This window comes from Papio anubis, chromosome 9 (genome assembly GCF_008728515.1).
Source record: "Papio anubis isolate 15944 chromosome 9, Panubis1.0, whole genome shotgun sequence".
NCBI lineage: Eukaryota > Metazoa > Chordata > Mammalia > Primates > Cercopithecidae > Papio > Papio anubis.
Window position 1 is genome coordinate 30,695,654 of NC_044984.1, and position 21,790 is coordinate 30,717,443.

Below are 21,790 nucleotides of genomic sequence, written 5' to 3' on the forward strand. Positions count from 1 at the left end.
CAATCTCTGATTTGCTATCCTGGTTGCAACCTTCATTACTAAGTAAACGCTTATGTAAACCTTAATAATGAGATTCGAGCAATATGATTAAATATTGGTTTGAGTGCAAATTTTGAGGATGGCGACCTGATAGGCCACAGACTCCAAAAGATGGGGGTCAGTGCTTCGAAAGCGAGAAGTCTGAGGGTCGTTTATACAGGCAGGGTCTGGGAAGCTTAACAGGATATCAACATTTTCCATAGAAGGTTAACGTATAGCAATTTAATTGGTTCTAGGCAGTGTTTCTTTTTGGGAAGGGTCTATTTAACATTCCACATTAAGGATGTAATAGTCAAGGGGTCATTTATCTTATTCAAGGCGTATTTTATCTCAGATGCCATCTGGTCTGAGCTGGGAACAAGAAAATAAGGGAGTTAATCTATAACAAAAGGTTGGCAATTAAGAGGTCGTGCTTCATGATCTGGTCTCCAAAGTCAACTTTCCTCAGGGACTTTCAGAAGCCCCAAATAGATTATCCACTGTCTTTCACACTTATTTGCCTCTAAACTGTTGATTTTTTTTCTTTTTTTTAAGGGTTAACAGTCTCTTGGGTGCACTCTGACTCCCATGCGCTTTATAGAAAAAATTGGTCCTGAGGCCAGCAACAACAGTGGGTCTCAGGAACTTGTTAGAAATGCACATTTTCAGCCCCCACCCCAAACCTACTGAATCAGTAGTTTTGCTGGCGGTTCTCAATCTCTCTTTAACATGCCCTCTGGGTGCTGCGGATGCCCCTTAAAGGTAGAAGATCGCTGCGGGAGATTTCCGCGTCGGGCAGATGAAAGCGCTCTGCAAGCCCTGGTGCGATCCGCTGGCCCGTTCCGCGGCTTCTCGGGTGGCACTAGGACCGCGGCGGCGCGGCCCTCGTAGACACCGCCTCGGGCGTGAGGCGGAGCCTAGCTGTTCCAGGATCCTGGGCCTGGCTCCTCGACCCGCCCCTGGAGGCGGACCCCACTTGACTTAAACTCTGGGGCCCGGGAGGCCGCCGGCTTTACCCCTGCTTGCTGGGGTGGTCCTCTTCCCTTGTCGGTAAGTGTGAGGCGAGCACCCCGAGGTCCCTCCTTCGCCTTCCGGGGTGCGGGCGGGGCGGGGGCCGGGAGCCAGAGGCGCTCACGGCCGGGGCCGGCGCGCGGCGCGCGGCGCGGAGCGCTTTTGTTCTGCGGCGAGAACGCAGTCGCGGGCGGCCCCGGAACCCGGGCCTCGGGCCCCGCCGGCTCGCGCGTCCCGTAGTCCGCCGCCCGAAGCTGGGCTCCGCCGACGCGCTCTCTTCTGCCCGCCGTACTGGGGACGGCCCTGGGCCTCCGCGGACGCCGAGCCTTGGACCGGAGGGCGGGCCTCGCTGGCTGTTTTCCCTCATTGCCTGGCGCTGCGCGGTAGAGGTCGCGAGTGGCGAGGGCGAGGACGCGTTTTGTTGAACTGCGAGGCGCGGCTGGTGAGGCGGGTGGGTATGAGAGCTGCTTATGTTTTTAAGGCTTTGCTGTCACTGGAGTGGAAAAAAAAAATCTTTGTTTTCCTATTTCCCGAGCGTTCTCCTCCTCCCCTGCCCTCTTAAGTCGAAGCCTCCTGGAACGGAATTGCTGTACTGGCATCTGTCTCCAAGTGGTCCGCGAACGCTTCTGCGCCGGCTATGCTTTCTGTTCCTCGGCAATAGTTCCTTGAGGCATTTTTAAATGCACAAACGCATACCCATCTTAGGTGTTCTCGAGGGACACGGATTCCCTAAGCAAACGTCCTTAGGGTCCTGAGTTTAGCAGCAAACTTTCGGGGAATAATTTCCGTGGAAACAATTTGTAGTACATCGAGTGCATAACCGTCTTAAGACAAGGATGTGTATGAGCTTGAGGCGCGTTTTCGTTTTGTGGGGGGCCGGTGCATCTCAGTAGGCGGGCCGCAGAGCTTGTTTGGAGATTGTATTTTTCTGCTAAATGTGTTAGCTTTAATCATGTTTCATTCATTGTTAATGTGCATGTGTGTTAAGGTTTTAGGTTTTTTTCCCCTCTGCAGTCGGATTTTTTTCTATTTAACATTAATCCAATAAAGACAAGTGCAGAGATAAAGTGTTACTGTTTTGCAATGATACTACAATAGCCGACCTAGAGGAGCGCACATAGATTCTGACTTAAGTGAATGGTGTTTTCAGGCCAGACCTAGTTTCTATTTCTGTTACTTAGGACACTTAATAAGAATTCAGTAAAGTTCGCATGCTTTCTGTGCAACCTTAAAAGAAAACAGTTTTGCACAGCAGTGTCATATCTAGTAAACACATTAGCATGTCCTCTTTTATTATAAAACGTTTCTTGTTGTCCCTAGGACCAAAGAAGTAAATACTGTATGGAGGGGGACTGATGTGTTTGGAGTGAAATGGGAACATACACAATAATTAAAGACTAAAGTTGTGCTTAACGGTAAGTATTATCACCTCTAAGAAACCCACCCTGATTTAACCAGGCAGTTATTCGCACGTAACTATGGAGTAATTTACCTGTTACCGAATTAAAATTACTAGCTCAGTGAATCAACATTGGTTAAAAATTAAACTGTGGGACTCAATGGATTTGACAACAAAGCTTGAGACGAAGAAATGTTGTCGGCATAGTACTGAAAAATCAGTTGTTAATCTTAGCAAAATGGGAAAGAGGTCTGTGGTAAGGTAATTGTAGTGGAAGTTACCTGGGCAGAGGTCTGCTTCTGTCTGTGCTGTGTTTCTTATGTGATTGTTTTTATTATATTTTCTTACTGTTGGTGGCACATAGGGGAATGTGGCACAGAGCACCACTCTGAAGGATGCATCCTGTACAGCCAAAGTGGGCATGTCCAGGGCTTTCATCTGTAACCACAAAATGTCTTAGGAAGTCTCACCTAATGATAAAGATCATGGTCCCTGTAACCACACTGCTTTGGTTTAAATCTTAGCTGTAGCACTCAGCAGTATCTGTACAACCCTGGAAAAATAAACCTCTGCCTGTTTTCTCATCTATAAAATGGGGAAAAGTACTAATGTCATAGGATTGTTATGGTAGAGTTACAGGAGTTTCATGCATATCACAGTTAAACAGCTCTTGAAACATGGTGAGTGCCCAATAAATGTTAGCTATTGTCATGTTAGAGGAAATAGATTTTGTGGCCTGGGACATGTAATGCTGTCTTAGCAGAAATTCAGCTGGTTCATTTAAGCTCTAACTTCATGAGCTTTTTGTTGATTAAACCCATCACTGTAGATGCTCTTAGATTCTCTTTTTTGTAGGTCCTGTTTTGTTAGAAAGTATCCGTCACTACTGGTCCACATCTGGATTTACCTGCAGTGTTGTTTGAAATAAAAAAATGCCTCCACTGAATTCCTAGGCAGGACAAACTTGCCCCAAAGCTTTGTTCTTCTACATTATCTCTGTGATTGTACAGGAATCTCTCTTCCCTCCTAGATTATCAGTGTCTTGGAGATAGTTGGAGCTCAAATGCTTAGGGAATTGATTTAATGTTGCTTAAAACTTATTTGTAGGCCAGGTGTGGTGGCTCATGTCTACAATGCCAGCACTTTAAGAGGCTGGGGCGGGCAGATCACTTGAGGCCAGGAGTTCGAGACCAGCCCTGGACTCAAGTTGGCCAACATGGCGAAACCCTGTCTCTACTAATAATACAAAAATGAGTCAGGCGTGGTGGCACACGCCTGTAATCCTAGCTACTCGAGTGGCTGAACCCGGGAGGCAGAGGTTGCAGTGACCTGAGGTCACCCCATCGCACTGTGGGCCTGGGCAACAGAGCAAGACTCTGTCTTTTTTTTAAAAAAAAAAAAAAAAAAAAAAAAAGGTATTTATGAAGGTGAATTTCAAGAATCTAATCAGGCCTCCCTCCCTTCCCCATTAGAGGCACACTCTATTATGTAAAACAGACAGGGAGTGCATTCATTTTGAGATAAGTCCAGGAGAATAGTCGACTAACCCTGGCTATAGATACACAAGTTAACATTCACTTTGGAAGGAGGTTGTGAAGAAAGAATCTTGGACCTTGAGGAATTCTAAATGCTTTGTTGGGTGGCAACTATGCAATACTTATACTATTCCTAATACCTTAAGTGTACTCGTACGTGAAGAGCAAAGTTGGAGGCTGTTGAGGTAAATATCTCAAGTGAGATTGGAACTGTACATTTTATGCTCCTGGTTTTCATGATCGCAAAGATTTAATGACAGTAACTTAGATTCTTTTGATGTATCAAATTACAAGGTTTCATTTGTAAATAAAGTCTTGTGATTAAAATGACAAAGTGTATTAAAAGAAGTTGTATTGTCCAGTTAAGTTTCAAGAAACAGAAACCATAAGGAGATTATTATTTTCCAAGCCCCAGAGGAGAATTCATTAGATGACATACTTTTAAAGTTCATGGAGCAGGGCCGGGCGTGGTGGCTCACACCTGTAATCCCAGCACTTTGGGATGCCAAGGTGGGCAGATCACCTGAGGTCAGGAGTTGGAGACCAGCCTGGCCAACATGGTGAAACCCCGTCTCTACTAAAAGTACAAAAAATTAGCTTGGTGTGATGGCACATGCCTGTAATCCCAGCTACCCGGGAGGCAGAGGTTGCAGTAAGCCAAGATCACACCACTATACTCTAGCTCGGGTGACAGAGTGAGACTCTGTCTCAGAAAATAAAGTTCATGGGCCAGTCGTAGTGGCTCATGCCTGTAATCCTAGCACTTTGGGAGGCCAAGGCAGGTGGATCATGACGTCAGGAAATTGAGACCACCCTGGCTAACAAGGTGAAATCCCAAAATGAGCTCGGTATGGTGGCATGTGCCTATAGTCCCAGCTACTCAGGAGGCTGAGACAGGAGAATCACTTGAACCCAGGAGGGAGAGGTTGCAGTGAGCTGAGATCACACCACTGCACTCCAGCCTGGGCGACAGAGCGAGACTGTGTCTCAAAAAAAAAAAAAAGTTCATGGATCAGAACCTTTGGGTTTTGATAGATCCAGGATCTAAATCTGAAGGAAAGTTTTAAAGATTTGGGACACTGTATCTTTGAGCTCTGCTGTCCTCTGCCTTGGTTCTCAGGCAGACCATTTCTCCACTGGGCAGCCCTGACATCTCCAGATATATATGCAAGCAGCTTCAAGTTGTTCAGAGCATACCTTTTGTGACTATAGTTAGAGATAAAATTTATAAGCCATTGATTCACCCATTTACACCCAGTGTACAGTTTCAGTGGTTTTTAGTATATTCAGATTTGTGTACCCATCACCACTATCAATTTAAGAACATTTTATTGACCCCTAAAATACCTCCATATTGAATAGTGGTAACTCCCCATTTTCTCCAATGCACCTTTCCCCAGGTAACCATTAATCTATTTCTGTAAGTTTGCATATTCTGAACATTTCACGTAACTAAAGTCATAATATGTAGTGTGATGTGGTTTCCCCCAGCATGTTTTCAAGGCTCATTTATGTTAACACATGTATGTTACTTCATTCGTTTTTATTGCCAAATATTCCATTGTATGGATATACCACTTTTGCTTATTCTTCATCAGTTAACAGACCTTTGACATGTTTTCACTATTGGCTACTATGAGTAGTGCAGCTATGATCATTCATATATTTATGTAGATGTGTGTTTTCAGTTCTTTTGGGTAAATACCTAGGAGTGAAATTCCTTGGTTATGATAACTGTTTAACATTTTGAGGAACTGCCAGACTGTTATCCAAAGTAGATTTACTGTTTTATTTTTATTTTTTATTTAACTTCTGTTTTACGTTTGGGGGTACGTGTGTAGGTTTATTATATAGGTAAAATTGTGTCATGGGAGTTTGTTGTACAGATTATTTAATCACCCAGGTATTAAGCCTAGTACCCAATTGCTTGTTTTTTTTGAATCCTCCCCCTTCTCCCACCCTTCACCCGCCTGTAGGTCCCAGTGTGTTAGTTCCCTCTACATGTCCATGTGTTCTCATCATTTAGCTCCCACTTATGTGAAAGCATGCAATATTTGGTTTCCTGTGTTAGTTTGCTAAGGATAATGTCCTCCAACTCCAAGCACCTAGAAAGGACGTGATCTCATTCTTTTTTTTTTTTTTTTTTTTTTGAGACGGAGTCTTGCTCTGTCGCCCAGGCTGGAGTGCTGTGGCCGGATCTCAGCTCACTGCAAGCTCCGCCTCCCAGGTTCCCGCCATTCTCCTGCCTCAGCCTCCCGAGTAGCTGGGACTACAGGCGCCGGCCACCGCGCCCGGCTAGTTTTTTGTATTTTTTTAGTAGAGACGGGGTTTCACCGTGTTAGCCAGGATGGTCTCGATCTCCTGACCTCGTGATCCGCCCGTCTCGGCCTCCCAAAGTGCTGGGATTACAGGCTTGAGCCACCGCGCCCGGCCTCATTCTTTTTTTATGACTGAATAGTATTCCCTAGTGTATGTGTACTGTTTTCTTTATCCAGTTTACCATTGATGGGCGTTTAGGTTGATTCCGGGTCTTTGCTATTGTGAATAGACATGCACCATTTTATAAAGCAGTGTTTTAGAGTCCTCATTTGTCTACATCCATAGTTAACTTTTATAGCCATTAAAGTGAGCCTGAAGTGGTCGCTCATTGTGATTGTGATTTGCATTTCCCTGATGATTAGTGATGTTAAGCATCTTTGTATGTGCATATTGATTTCTTTGGAGAAGTATCTATTCAAAACCTTTGGCCTTAAATTTGTGTTGTCTTTGGATTGTCAAGTTGTAAGTTTTTAAGATATCCTGGATTCTTCTCATTCCTTACTAGGGACCATAAGTGTGAAGGTTTATCTCTGGGTTCTAGGTTCTATTCTATTGATTGATGCCTGTCCTGTGTCAGTACTATATGGTTTTATCTATTGTAGTTTTGTCGTTTTGTTTTTTTTGTTTGTTTTTAAGACGGAGTCTCACCCTGTTGCCCAGGATGGAGTGCAGTGGTGTGATTTTGGCTCACTGCAACCCCCGCCTCCGATTCTTCTGCCTCAGCCTCCAAAGTAGCTAGGATTACAGGCACCTGCTACCACGCCGCGCTAATTTTTGTATTTATGGTAGAGGCGAGGTTTCACCATGTTGGCCAGGCTGGTCTCGAACTCCTGACCTCAAGTGATGAGCGTGCCTCTGCTTCTCAAAGTGCTGGAATTACAGGCGTGAGCCACTGCTCCCTGCCGGCTACTCCCTTTTCAACCCCTCCTTTTTCTGCGTGGAAGTTGCTGAGTGGCAGTCAGAAAATGAAAGTACCTCTGATTGGTCCCCTCCCACAACCAATCAGGCTAGTGGCTGGCCACTACTTCACTTACATAAAGTGAATCAATGGGAAACCTCTAGAGAGTATTTAAACCGCAGAAAATTCTGTAACTGACTGTCTTGAGCCACTTGCTGCATCTGTTCCCACCTTGTGGAGTGCACTCTACTTTAAAATAAATCTCTGCTTTGGCTGCCTTGCTTGTGTAGTTTGTTCAGTTCTTCTTTAAGATGCCAAGAACCTGGACAACTACCCTCAACTGCATGCTTTAGAGGAACTCTTCTGTTCCACTGAAGGCCTTTTGTCTATCTCCAGTGGCCGAAAATTGGCTTACTCGTATTATAAGAAGCAATACTTCCTAGCCAACATGGTGAAACACCATCTCTACTAAAAATACAAAAATTAGCTGGGTATGGTGGCGCTATCTGTAATCCCAGCTACTGGGGAGGTTGAGGCAGGAGAATCGCTTAAAGCCAGGAGCTGGAGGTTGCAGTGAGCCAAGATCACGCCACTGCACTCTAGCCTGGTGACAGAACGATACTTTGTCTCAAAAAATAAATAAATAAAAAAAGGAAGCGATACTTATACTTCGAATACGGTTTTTACCTCAACACAGTATTGTCTTAATATGGTTTGTACCCGCCTGCCACACACTGATGTGTCATGTGTACTTGGGGGTACTTGTCAGCGCTTTTCAGATATTTAAGATCACCAGACCTCTAGTACACTGTGTGTCCAATCTTTTGGCTTCCCTAGGCCACTTCGGAAGAGGAATTGTTTGGAGCCGCACATAAAATACACTAACAATAGATGATGAGCTTTAAAAAAAATTGCAAAAAAAAATTCTCTATGTTTTAAGACTGTTTATAAATCTGTGTTGGGCCTCATTCAAAGCCATCTTGGGCTGCAGAGTGGACAAGCTTGATCTAGTAGATGTTTCCTTGAGGTGGGTATCCAGAGGGCTCCAAAATGAATTACTTGGCAGAATTCTGGTAGGGTAAGTGGCTTCCACTTCATGTGTTCTCTATTGTCTTTAATTCCCATTTTAGGGAATAATACAATATAAAACATGGTCTAAAATTTGTCTGTGGCATCTCTGCTCTGAAGGCACAACAGACTAGTGTCAGTATGCTAGCCTGAATGACGATAGTCTGTTGCATTGGTCTGAACTTCCTGCTGGCCAGTCAAGATAGATGTGATTGCGAGCACTTCTTGCTGTACCTGTGTTAATGAGTCAGAAAAAGTAGAGCAATTTATTTCTTCCTTTTTAAGGGAGAAAGCCCTGTCACTCTCACTGGTGAAGCTTTGTAGTTGGGATATATTTAGTTGTCTCTGCATGGGGAACCTTGCGGTATATCCTCCACAGTAGGTGTGATCATCCTGCTGGGAATCACCATTGCAGGCACTTTTTAATCCATTGTTGCTTAAGACAAAGTACAATGGATTAGGGTATCTGATCAGATGGCCTGTGGTTCTGAATAGAGTTTATAGCTGGATACATGAAAGATGGGAAGGCAGAGTTGTAGGTGAACAGCTTCACCATGGTGCCCTGATGACTTGCTCTTCTCATAGACCATGGAGGCAAAGCTTAGGCTTAATCACAGGCTGACCCATATTCTGGCCGGACACCCTGCAGGTCCTCCAAGAACAAAGTGAGAGAAAAGCAGCCCCGTGAGAAACAGTCACAAAGCTATTTCTCATCTGCCTCCTTGGTTTCAATTGAGCATAGGACTTTACCACCTTGGGAGGTATAGTTGCTGGCTATAAAATGGCCACAGTTTGGTGTTCTCATCTGACTTGGTGTCATCCTGTGGGGCTGAGGATACTGATCTTGATTTTGCTGTTGGACTTAGTAATACATGAATCCATTTGGCCTTTTGCTGACTGCACTTACAGAAGCGTAGAGAACTGTTCTGCCCCTTCTAACCACTGTGCTGTAGAGGGACGATTGCAAGTCTTTGTTAATTTGTTGTAACATTTAAATGAGATAAAGTATATAAAGCATTCCACATAGTTCTTTACATACAGATGTTCAAAAGTTAGTTGTTTATAATAGTACAGATGTACCTCAGCTTATGATGGAGTTACATCTCAATAACCCATATTAAGTAGAAAATAAAGTCAAAAATGGGGTTTTATAGACACGATGGGATGGGAAAACACAACATCCAAAAAACCTTAGCTAGCACAGTACACCATTGATCGTTTTTGTTTTGTTTTGTTTTAACGCACTGTGGGAGGGGCAGCCCCCGCCCCCCGCCCCACCGAAACACCAGCGTGCCTCTGCAGGAGGGATTTTTTTTTGTATTGATTGTTAATGCTCGTGATCACGTGACTGGCTGCTGTGGCTTGCTGCCACCACTCAGCGTGGAAGAATATCATACTGCCTATCACAGGCCTGGGAAAAGATAGAAATTCAAAGTACAATTTCTGCTGAATGCCTGTATCACTTTTGCATCATTGTAAAGTCAAAATTATTAAGTAATACCATTGCATTGTGGTCCAGGACCATCTGGGCTTAGAAAAATGGATTCTAGAAAGCCTATTTAAGGACTGATAGGCTAATTTTTCCTGTGACTAAGGATACAGAAAGCCAGAGCTAGTACAGGTTGAATAAATTGTGTTACATTTGGAATTCCTGAAAAGTGGCTTTTTACACTGAATTGTTAGTAGTGGTGGTTTTGTTAACTTTCTAGAGGTGTCTCTAATTTTTCTAATGCTTATATTGCAAATCAGGTTTTCAATGGAAAATAGACTTTTCTCAATTTAACCATGTCAGTGGATACTCTTCAGATAAACTTTGCTTTGTGGAACATAAGAGATGGAACTTACAAAGCCATAAGGGAAATTTTCAATTTAAAATACCAGAGCAAATTTACATATTTTAGGTATTGAGAATAGTATTTCAATGTATATTATATATTTCTTAAGTCCTATGTGTTTTCGGTACTGAAATGCTTACAGATGAAATCATGCTGTGTCTGTGGTTGGCATAGATAGAAAAGGAAACAGAAGGGGTCAGGACTTTTTCCCATTTAGAAGTTTACATTAGGACTTCTCTTTAATGTGGTGTTCAGATAATGTTTGTTTATTCAGAAAACACTGAAACCTGCTAGACATTATCTAGATGGCGTGTGTCTTTTGGGTTGGCCTGAAAGACTTTTTTATGCCTGTTGTATTGGCTGTTAATAGTACTTTGATTTACTCCAATAATGTTGCTCTTACCTTTAATAAATTGTCAACCCACTTTTCCTTTTTTGAGACAGATCTTGCTGTGTCATCCAGGCTGGAGTACAGTGACACTACCATAGCCCGCTGCACTCTCAACTTCCCATGCTCAAGTGATCCTTCCACCTCAGCCTCCCACGTAGCTGGGACTATAGGCATGTACCGCCACACCTAGCTAATGTTTCGATTTTTGTTTTTATTTTTTTGTAGAGACTGGGTCTTACTGTGTTGCCCATGCTGGTTTTGAACTGCTGGACTCTGCCTCAGCCTCTCAGCATGCTGAGATTATAGGTGTGAGCCACCACACCTGGCCAGTGGTAACCGCTATATATAAAACAATTCTTAGGCTGAGGTGGGTGGATCGCTTGAGTTCAGGAGTTCAAGACCAGCCTAGGCAACATGGCGAAACCTCATCTCTACAACACAAAAAAAAATTAGCCGCACGGTGGCATTCACCTGTAGTCCCAGCTACTTGGGAAGCTGTGGTGAGAGAGTTGTTTGAGCCAAGGAGTCGGAGTTGCAGTGAGCTGAGATCACGCCACTACACTCTAGCCTGGGTGACATAGTGAGACCCTGTCTCAAAAAAAAAAACAAACAAATTCTTGCTGTGACTCAGTTTATACTTCCATATTCTATTTTTTGCTATTTTATCTGACCTACAGCAGACCTGGCCACCATGCCATATGCACAGTGTTAGGTTCATTTTCTGGTTTGGTTGGTTTTCTTTTGTTTTTGAGACATTTCTTGCTCTGTCGCACGGTCTGGAGTACAGTAGCATGATTCCCGCTCACCACAGCCTCAACCTCCTGGGTTCAACCAATGCCTCAGCCCCCCAAGTAGCTGAGAATACAGGCTTGCACTACCACAATGTTGCCCAGGCCAGTCTCGAACTTGAGCTCAAGTGATCTGCCTGCCTTGGCCTCCCAAAGTTTTGGGATTACAGGCGTGAGCCACTGTGCCCAGCCTGGGTCTATTTTCTTATAGTTCTTTCTATTCATGTGTATGTGTGCTTGTGCATGTATGTTTAACATGGATAGTATATGGTTATTCCTTATAGGTATTATTTTAGATTACTTTTTGCTTTGTAATTTTCTGTAGTAAGCCCAGTTTACAAATAAAGGAAGCTGCTGGGTTAACAGCTTTTCAGTTATTTGCATTGTGTGGATATAGAGTATTTTTAAATTTTCACAGATATCGTTAATCTTAGTGAGATCTTTGATATGAAAATCCACATCCATAATTAAATTTATGCTTTCTTGCAGCTGTTTACTTCTAATTATTTCCTGATTCACAAATTAATTTTTGCAATTGACAACTTCCAAGAATACTTGTCCTGTTGGATTCAATCCGCAGTAATCTGCAGAAGAAGAGAAGCAGAATTATACCTAGAAGTCAACTAATGGACAGTTAGTCACCCACCTACATGTTGAGGTATTTTGGGCCTTTTTCTTTCACCCTCACTGGAAAGGAATGTGGGTGGGAATTTGAGACATCTACTTCCTTGTTGATTTTCCGCCTATTTGTTCTATTCATTATTGAAAGTAGGGAATTGAAGTCTTCCACTCTTATTGGTGAATTGTGGTTTTTGCTTTTTGTATTTTGATGCTCTCTTAGGTATTAATAACCTACAGATCACATTTGGCAGTTTTAAGTAAACAGGCTTCCAGATTAACCTGCTTTGGGGGGGTCTTGTGATACAAGGTGGTGACATCCTGTCCTTGAGTAAAGAATCTTATGCATTCCTCAAATTGATATACTGATCAATACATAACCTAACGCTCAAAAGGGTGCTGCTTTTATTTGTAAATCATCAGGTTTTATTGATGCAAGTTTTCTTGCACTTAGACATTTTAGCCTATATGTTGCAATCAGTAGCCAATGATTATAACCTCAGTATTGTATCCTCCAACGAAAAACAACAATTTGAGTATTAGGAGTCCCCCTCCCTTCTCCTAAAGTTTCCTATAAAAGCCTTCCAACTTGTAGCGGACTCCAGAACTCTTCAAACTCTGTTGGTATGTCTTCTCAGATTGATCCTCACATCTGGCCTCCAGTAAACTTTTATCAGATTATTTCTACCTCAACAACCTTCGTTTTAGACAACAGTGCACATATGTTTGTAATTGTTATCTTGGTGGGTTGATCCTTTTATCATTATAGAATGCATCTTTTTATCAACATTTTTTGTTTTAGCCTGTTTTGTCTGACACTAGTATAGGCTTTCCAACTTTCTTTTGTTGAGACGGAGTTTCACTCTTGTTGCCCAGGCTAGAGTGCAGTGGCACAATCTCAGCTCATTGCAGCCTCTGCCTCCCAGGTTCAAGTGATTCTTCTGCCTCAACCTCCCAAGTAGCAGGGATTACAGGCATGTACCACTATGCCCGGCTAATTTTTTGTATATGGTGGAGACGGGGTTTCACCAGGTTGGTCAGGCTGATCTTGAATTCCTGACCTCAGGTGATCCACCCACCTTGGCCTCCCAAAGTTCTGGGGTTATAGGTGTGAGCCACCGCACTTGGCCTGCATTCCAGCTTTCTTGGAGCTATTTGTGTGATATTTTTTCATTGTTTTACTTTCAATCTGTGTTTTTGGATCTAAAGTGTATCTCCTGGAGACAATAGCGTATAGTTGGATAGTTTTTAAAATCCAGACTGACATTCTCTGTCTTTTGGATTGTGATATTATGAAATGTATCTCTGGTCTTTATCCCTGTTTTCAGGCATACAAGTCCTAAAATTCGTGCAATCTCCAAAGTGATAAATGTTTGTTTGGGTTTTTTTGTATGCTAATAAGTTGACTTATGGCTGGCATCCCCTAGTTTCAGAATGGAGGGCTGGTCACCTGAAAGACCAAGGCCCAATTAAAGGATTGGGACTTTTCAGCCCTCCTCCTAATTCCTGGTACCAATTGTCGATCTTAGTCCATTTTCTGTTACTTATAGCAGAGTAACTGAAACAGGGGCCTTTATGAAGAAAAGGAATTTATTTCTTACACCTGTGAACTCTAGTGTTGAAAAGGGTACACCTGGTTGAGGGGGAGGGGGTGAGGTTAAGTTGATCACCAGTAGCCAATGGTTTAATTAATCAAACCTGTGCAATGAAGCCTCCATAAGACTGGAAAGGATAGAGTTTGGAAGGCTTTTCAGATTGCTGAGCAAGTGGAGGTTCCTAGAGGGGGGCGCACCCAGAGAGGGCATGGAAATTATGTGCCCCTTCTCATGTGACCTTGCCTTCTACATCTCTTGATCTATATCCTTGGTAATGCACTTTATAAATAAACTGATCAGGTGTTCCCTGGGTTCTGTGAGCTGCTCTAACACATTAGTCAAACCAAAGGAGCGGATCATGGGAACCCCAGTTTACAGTTGGTTGGTCAGAAGCACAGGTAAAATAACCTGGGGCTTGGTGTTGGCATCAGGAGTGGGGACAGTCTTGGCTGGGCACGGTGGCTCACGCCTGTAATCCCAGCACTTTGGGAGGCCGAGGTGGGTGGATCATGAGATCAGGAGATCGAGACCATCCTGGCTAACACAGTGAAACCCTGTCTCTACTAAATATACAAAAAATTAGCCAGGCATGGTGGTGGGCGCCTGTGGTCCCAGCTGCTCGGGAGGCTGAGGCAGGAGAATGGCGTGAACCTGGGAGGCAGAGCTTGCAGTGAGCAGAGATCGCATCACTGCACTCTAGTCTGGGCGACAGAGTGAGGCTCATTCTCAAGAAAAAAAATAAATAAAAATAAAAATAAAAAGGGGGCAGTCTTGTGGGACTGAGCCCTAAACTTATGAGATCTGACACTATCTTCATATAGATGGTCTCGGAATTAAAATGAATTAGGACACCCACCTGGTGTGTACACTGCAGAACTGATTTCTTGTTACGTGGGGTGAGACACCCACACATCTGGTGTCAGAAGTGTGGGAAGCTTTAGTCTTATATTCTCAGAATTGTTTATATAAAAATGTGATTTTTTAATATAATTACATTTACCTCTGTTTTTGTTTTTATGTCTCATTTCTTTTTATTCCTTTTTTATTCCTTAGTGGGATTTATTTTGCATAACTGAGTATTTTCTAATGTAGCATTTTAATTTCTTTTTTTGCTTTTTTGTTTTTAATTTCTTTTTTGAGACGGAGTCTTGCTCTGTTCCCCAGGCTGGAGTGCAGTGATGTGATCTCGGCTCACTGCAAGCTCCACCTCCCGGGTTCACGCCATTCTCCTGCCTCAGCCTCCCGAGTAGCTGGGACTACAGGTGCCCGCCACCACGCCCAGCTAATTCTTTGCATTTTTAGTAGAGATGGGGTTTCACTGTGTTAGCCAGGATGGTCTCGATCTCCTGACCTTGTGATCCGTCCGCCTCGGCCTCCCAAAGTTCTGGGATTACAGGTGTGAGCCACCTCATGTTTTTAATTTCTTTAACAATATTTTCACTGTATTTATTGTTACTTCATGGAAGCACAAATTCTTTTTAAAAGTATTTTTTATTTTAAAGTATCAGTGATGGAGGCTGGCAGAGAACTTGGGGCAAGAATTTATTTTCTCAGAGAAATGGTAATGATGGACTATGGAAACCTTATCTGTGGTAATCTGTGTTACAGTATATTCTCAAAAGTTCTGAGAATACATTATATCCACCCCAGCAGATTATGACTGCAGCTGACCATTGAACAACTTGAGTTTGAACCATGTGGATCCACATACACATGGATTTGACTTTTTTTTTTTTTTTGGAGAGATGAGGTCACTCTCTATTGCCCAGGCTGGAGTGCAGCGTACAGTCATAGCTCATTACAGCCTCAAACATCTGGGCTCAAGCAGTCCTCCCATCTCTGCCTCCTGAGTAGCTGGGACTGCATCCACACACTACCTTGTCTGGCTATACGTGGAGTTTCTTCTGCATCTGCCACCCTAAGTCGTAATCCCTGTGTTGTGTAAGGGTCGATTGTATTTTCCTTTCACAATCTATTTGTGTAGCTAGAGGCAATCTTCCGAAGAATGCAACATCAATTTACGTCGTTCAGGAGTGCTTTTCCAGTTTTCAGTTTTCTTCTATGCCAGTAAAGGAGAGGGATGGAGAAAAAAAAACCCAAGTTAACATAAAGACGGTTTCCCTTCCTACCCATATGCTCTGTATTAATTTGCTAGGGCTATGTTTGAGATAGGAAAACTGAAACTTCTTCACGCAATTGACCACTTCACCTCTGGTCACCAAACTGTATTTGGATTTCTCCCCATCCGCAAACTGTTTTCCAGCTGACAACAACTGGGTATCCTACAATTCAATTACATGTTGGCACCATCTACCTGGAGAAAGCATCAGAGCCCACAGGTTGAGGACTCAGTCCCACAAGACTGCCCCTGAGTTCGCCAGTCCCGGGTCCCGGGTTGTGACCTGTACTTTTGACCAACCTGTTACAAAGAGGGGATTGTCAAGACTCCCTCTGTGGATTTGATTAATTTGCTAGAGCTCACAGAACTCAGGGAAACAGTTTACTTATTATAAAGGCTATTAGATGAAGAGCCAGGTGGAAGAGATGCATGGGGGAATGCATATGTGAGCGCTTCCATGCCCTGTCCACCCTATGGTCACCTCGACGTTACCAGACACTCCTAGGAGATTATAGAGGTCTCAGGAGATCTGTGTCAGGAACCTAGTTCAAAGACCACGTATTAGTGCAAAAGATTGTATACCCCGGTCTACAAGAGTTTTAGGTGTCCTGTGTCTGGAATCCTGGGCAGAGACCAAGTATGTATTTCTTATTGTGGGCTACTATGACAGTAATGCCACAGACTGGGTGGTGTAAACAACAGGAATTTATTTCTCCCAGTTCTGGAGGCTGGAAGTCCAGGGTCAGTATGTTTGATTTCTGTTCTCCTGAAGCTTCTCTCTCAGTGGCTTGCAGGTGACTGTCTTCTTGCTGTGTCCTAACATAGTCCTTCCTCTGCAGGCCAACGTCGCTGGCGTCCCTCTTCCTATGGGGGATACTGTTCGGATTAAAGCCCCACTCGAATGACCTCACTAACCAATTACCTCCCTAAAGGCCCTATCTCCAAATACACTGGGACTTAGGGCTTTCATGTGTGAATTTGGGGGAGGGTACAATTCAGTTGATGAGATTCCCTCCTCCAAGTGGACGTAAAAGCCAGGGGACACTGAGGGGGTCAGGGGCAGTTATTAGGCATCATTAATTCTCCTTAGAAGTACTGCTTTTCTGCTGTCAGTGAACACTGTGACCCATTCTGCTTCCAGCCTTGTAGACTAGTCAAACCAGTGAGGAACAAAGTCCTAACGTGTGAGAGTGGCAACATGAGTGTCAGTATATGGTGGCTGCCTTTTTTTTTTTTTTTTTTTTTTAAGATAGACTTTCTTTTCTAGAGGAGTTTTAGGTTTAAAGAAAATTGAGCTCGGGCATGATGGTTCACGCGTGTAATCCCAGCCCTTTGGGAGGCCGAGGCAGGTGGATCATGAGGTCTGGAGGGAGTTTGAGACCATCCTGGCCAACATGGTGAAACCACATCTCTACCAAAAATGCAAAATATGAGCTGGGCATGGTGGCTCATGCCTATAGTCCCAGCTACTCAGGAGGCTGAGGCAAGAGAATCGCTTGAACCTGGGAGGTGCAGGTTGCACTGAGCCCAGATTGTGCCACTGCACTCCAGCCTGGGCGCCAGAGCGAGACTCCTGTCTAAGAAAAAAAGAAAAAGAAAATAGAGCTTATAGTACAGAGCATTCCCATATATGAGCTTTATAGGAACCTCCCATCTCCACAACTCTAAGGTTTCACTATTAGCAACTTGGATTAGTGATATTGATATGTTGTTATTAAAGTCCCTCACTAACTTTAGAGTTTTCTCTGTATCTTGTGGGTCTTACGGGTTTTGATAAATGCATAATACTATGCATCTACTATTATAAGAGTTTTAAAAAATAACTTTATGAAATCAAAACATACCTAAGAAAGGGTAAAAATGGTAAGTGTATAACCCAGTGGGTTATGTAGGGAACATACTTGTGTGTAAGCACCACCCTGGTCAAAAGCTGTCTTCATGCTACTTACTACCAATTGCTCTTCCATCACACCTTGTAAAAAGTACCACTACAGTCCCTAGATGATTGGTTTTGTCTGTGTTTCAATCTTTATATAAATGGAATCATGGTTTATTCTTTCGTCTCTGGCCTTTTTCACTCAGTAGTGTGTTTGTTCGATTAATTCATATTGTTGCATATAGCTGAGTTTATTAATTTTTGTTACTATAGTGTTTCATTAATATGAATACATTTCTGTTTTGTTTGTTTCCAGTTTTTGCTTACTGCACCTAATGCTGCTGGCAGTGTTATAATTATGCATTTCTGTTTGGTACATAACCTAGGAATGAAACTTCTAGGTCTCAGGGCTTGCGTTTATTAACCCTTGGTAGATGATGCCATACATCTTTCCAAAGTGTTGGTCAATTTAAGGGTCATTATATACTCCTGTCACCATTGTATGAGAGTTCCATTTGTTCCACTTTCTTGCCAACATTTGGTATTGAGAGTTGAAAAATTCTAGCCATTGTGAGAGTATAGTATTACCACCTTATGGTTTTCATTTACATTTCTGATATTAATAATGAATTTAGCACTTAACCAAAAATTTTGCCATTTAAATATAGTTGACCCTTGAATAACATAGGAATTAGGATAACTGACCTTTGTGCAGTCAAATGACCACATTTGACTCCACCAAAACTTAATCACTAATAGCCTGCTGTTTAGTGGAAGCCTTACCAATAACATAAATAGTTGATAAACGCACATTTTGTATGTTACATGTATTATATGCCGTAGTCTTAGAATAAGCTCGAGAAAAGGAAATTTTATTAAGAAAATCATAAGGGGTCGGGTGCAGTGGCTCACGCCTGTAATCCCAGCACTTTACAGCTCACGCCTGTAATCCCAAGGTGGGTGGATCACAAGGTCGGGAGTTCGAGACCAGCCTGGCCAGCATGGTGAAACCCTGTCTTGACTAAAAATACAAAAATTAGCCTGGCATGGTGACGGGACCCTGTAATCCCAGCTACTCGGGAGGCTGAGGCAGGAGAATTGCTTGAACCTAGGAGGCAGAGGTTGCAGTGAGCCGAGATCATGTCACTGCACTCCAGCCTAGGCAGCAGAGCGAGACTCATCTCAAAAAAAAAAAAAAAAAAAAAAAAAAAACGAAAATCATAAGGAAGAGGAGGATATATTTACTATTCATTAAGTGGAAATGGATCATCATAAAGGTCTTTATCCTCATCACATTTATCTTGACTAGGCAGAGGAGGAGGAAGAGAAGGGGTTGGTGTTGCTGTCTCCAGGGTGGCAGAGACAAAAGAAAATCCACATATAAGTGGACCCACGCACTTCAAAGCCACATTCAAGGATCAACTGTAGTGTCTATCACATGGTATTTAATTAAGCTTCATGCTTATTTTTTATTGAGTTGTCTACATTTTTCTTTTTACGTAATTCCCTATACAGGCTGGATATGAGCTCTTTGGTATGTATTGTAAGTGTACTCTTCTAGAGAGTGACTTTACTTTTTCACTTCCTTAATGGTGTTTTTTGATAAACAGGGGTGATTAATTTTGATGCAGTCCATTTTATGGACCTTTTTTCTTATTGTTCATTGTGTCCTGTTTTACAAACCTTCCCCTATCCCGAGGGCATAAAGATATTCTCTTCTATTTTTGAGATGGAGTTTCGCTTTTGTTGCCCAGGCTTGAGTGCGGTGGTGCGACCTCAACTCACTGCGACCTTGGCTCACTGCAACCTCCGCCTCCCTGGTTCAAGCGATTATCCTGCCTCAGCCTCATGAATAGCTGGGATTACAGGCATGTGCCACCATGCCCAGCTGATTTTTGCGTTTTTAGTAGAGACGGGGCTTCACCACGTTGGTCAGATTGGTCTCAAACTTCTGACCTCAGGTGATCTGCCTGCCTCGGCCTCCCAAAGTGCTGGGATTTACAGGCGTGAGCCACCATGCCCAGCCTGTTTCTGGAAACTTTAAAACGATAATCTACCTGGGATTGATTTGTTTGTGTATGTCTCTGGGTGTATAATTGGATAAGGCTTATTTTCATTTGTGGCATATAGATAACCAATTGACCTAGCTTCATGTATTGAAAAGAACTTTTTCCTAACTTTGTCATAAAACAAGTGTCTGTATATATGAAAGTGTATATATGTCTTCACTATTCATGCTTGTTTTGCATTTCTATGGAAAGTTTATAATCAAGCTTATAAATTTACACCAAAAAATCCAGTGGGATTATTGGAATTGCATTGACTCTTTATTACTTTTTCTTTTTCTTTTTTTTTTTTTTGAGACAAGATCTCATTCTGTTTCCCAGGCTGGAGTGCAAATGGTGCAATCTCAGCTCACTGCAACCTCCACCTCCTGGGCTCAAGTAATCCTCCCACCTCAGCCTCCCAAGTAGCGGGTACAACAGATGTGCACACCTGGCTAATTTTTTTTTGTATTTTTGGTAGAGACAGGGTTTCACCATGTTGTTCAGGCTGGTCTTGAACTCCTGACCTCAAACAGTCGCCCAGCTCTGCCTCCCAAAGTGCTGGGATTATAGGCAAGAGCCACTGCGCTTGACCTAAATTTTGAGATCATTGGCATCTTTAATGCTGCCTTCAAAAACTTGAACATGGCATATCTTTACACTCAGCTGTTTGTTAGAGATGTGACACATCCTTCATTTTTGAAGTATTTGTTTTTTTATGGTATTTCTAAAAATTACTGCTGATAATATTCCTACATATTGACCTTATTTTCAGGGATTGTAATAAACAGTAAAACAAAAAAAAAATCTCTACATAGTTTTGGATTTTCTATATAATATCTGATACTCAGTTTTGTGTTTTCCTCTCTGCTTCTTATACTTCCTAATATTTTTTTCTTTATAGCAGCTGGGATCTCCAGTAAAATGATTAATAGGAGTGATAGTGGCATCTTCTATGTTACTATTTAATTGCTTCACCTACTTCAAAAGAAATTTCTATCCTTTATAATTTTTTAATTATGTAGGGATTTGATTTTTTTTAGATGGGCTCTCGCTGTGTCACCAGGCTGGAGTGCAGTGGCGCAATCTCGGCTCACTGCAGCCTCCCAGGTTCAAGCAATTCTCCTGCCGCAGCCTCCCGAGTAGCTGGGATTATAGGCATGAGCCACCACACCCGGCCCCACAATGTTTCTGACACTAGATGTGTGGGAATTTTTTCCCAACTGACCAGTTCTTTCCACATACCAACTGGGTGGTTTGTGATTCGATTCAATTCTGACACTGTCTACCTGACATTACCATCAGAACCCACAAATTAAAGGGCTCAGTCCTACAAGACTGCCCCCACTTGAAGCCAGTCACAAGTCCAGGCTCGTACTTCTGACCAACTGGCTATAAAGCAAATAAGGTATGCTTTCTCTGAGGTCACTGCCTTCCCAGCACTTCAGTGTGTTCTGTTCACCAACCCAGAAGCTGGGTTCATCAAATCTCAATGTTCAAGAGTTTTGTTTTGTTTTTTAAAAAAACAGTCTTACTCTGTCACCCAGGCTGGAGTGGAGTGGTGCTACCATGGCTTACTGCAGCCTCGACCCCCAGGATCAGATGATCCTCCCATACTGCCTTCTGTTTTGAGTGGGTGGCTGGGACTATGGGCATGCACTACCATGACGGGCTATTTTTTTTTTTTTTTTTTTAATTTTTAAATTTTCAGTAGAGACAGGGTTTCACTATGTTTCCCAGGCTGATCTTGAACTCCTGGGCTCAGGAGATCCTCCTGCCTCAACTTCACGGACTGCTGGGATTACAGGCATGAGCCACCACACCCAGTTGAGAGTTTTTATAGAGTGCAATCTCCAGCTCCCCCCACCAGCTTTATGGAGGTCAGTGGTTAGAACTAAAAGTTCCAACCCTCTAATACTTGGTATTCCTGGTGACTCTCAGCTCTATCCTGATGGTATCTAGGGGCCCCCACTTTAAGCCACCTCAGTAGCATAGACTCAGGTGTGTGCAAACAGAGTTCATTATGAATAACAAGATATTTATGAATTAGTGTTTGCTTGTGCCAGAAATTTTCTTTTCCTTTTTTTTTTTGAAACAGAATCTTCACTCTGTCACCCCGGCTAGAGTGCAGTGGTATGATCTCAGCTTACTGCATCCTCCACCTCCCAGGTTCAAGTGATTCTTGTGCATCAGCCTCCTGAGTAGCTGGGATTACAGGTGTGCACCACCACACCCAGCTAATTTTTTGTATTTTTAATAAAGATGGGGTTTGGCA

The 21,790-nt window shown here is 42.9% G+C and overlaps 1 protein-coding gene across 9 annotated transcripts in view; it reads left to right on the forward strand.

Moving 5' to 3' along the window:
• The first annotated feature begins 953 nt into the window (after positions 1-953).
• The window catches only part of RESF1 (retroelement silencing factor 1), a 33,644-nt gene continuing 12,807 nt past the window's right edge, over positions 954-21,790 (forward strand). For 3 of the 9 annotated variants that reach the window (XR_002515600.2, XM_003906182.4, XM_021922166.2), the window contains exons 1-3: positions 954-1,068; positions 2,350-2,444; positions 11,752-11,920. The gene's annotated coding sequence lies outside the window, so the exon portion shown is untranslated. Of the gene's footprint in view, positions 1,069-1,366; positions 1,481-2,349; positions 2,445-11,751; positions 11,921-18,779; positions 18,912-21,790 lie in introns of those variants that run through there. The other 6 variants (XM_021922163.2, XM_009180482.3, XM_009180484.3 and 3 more) reach the window with 6 other exon arrangements.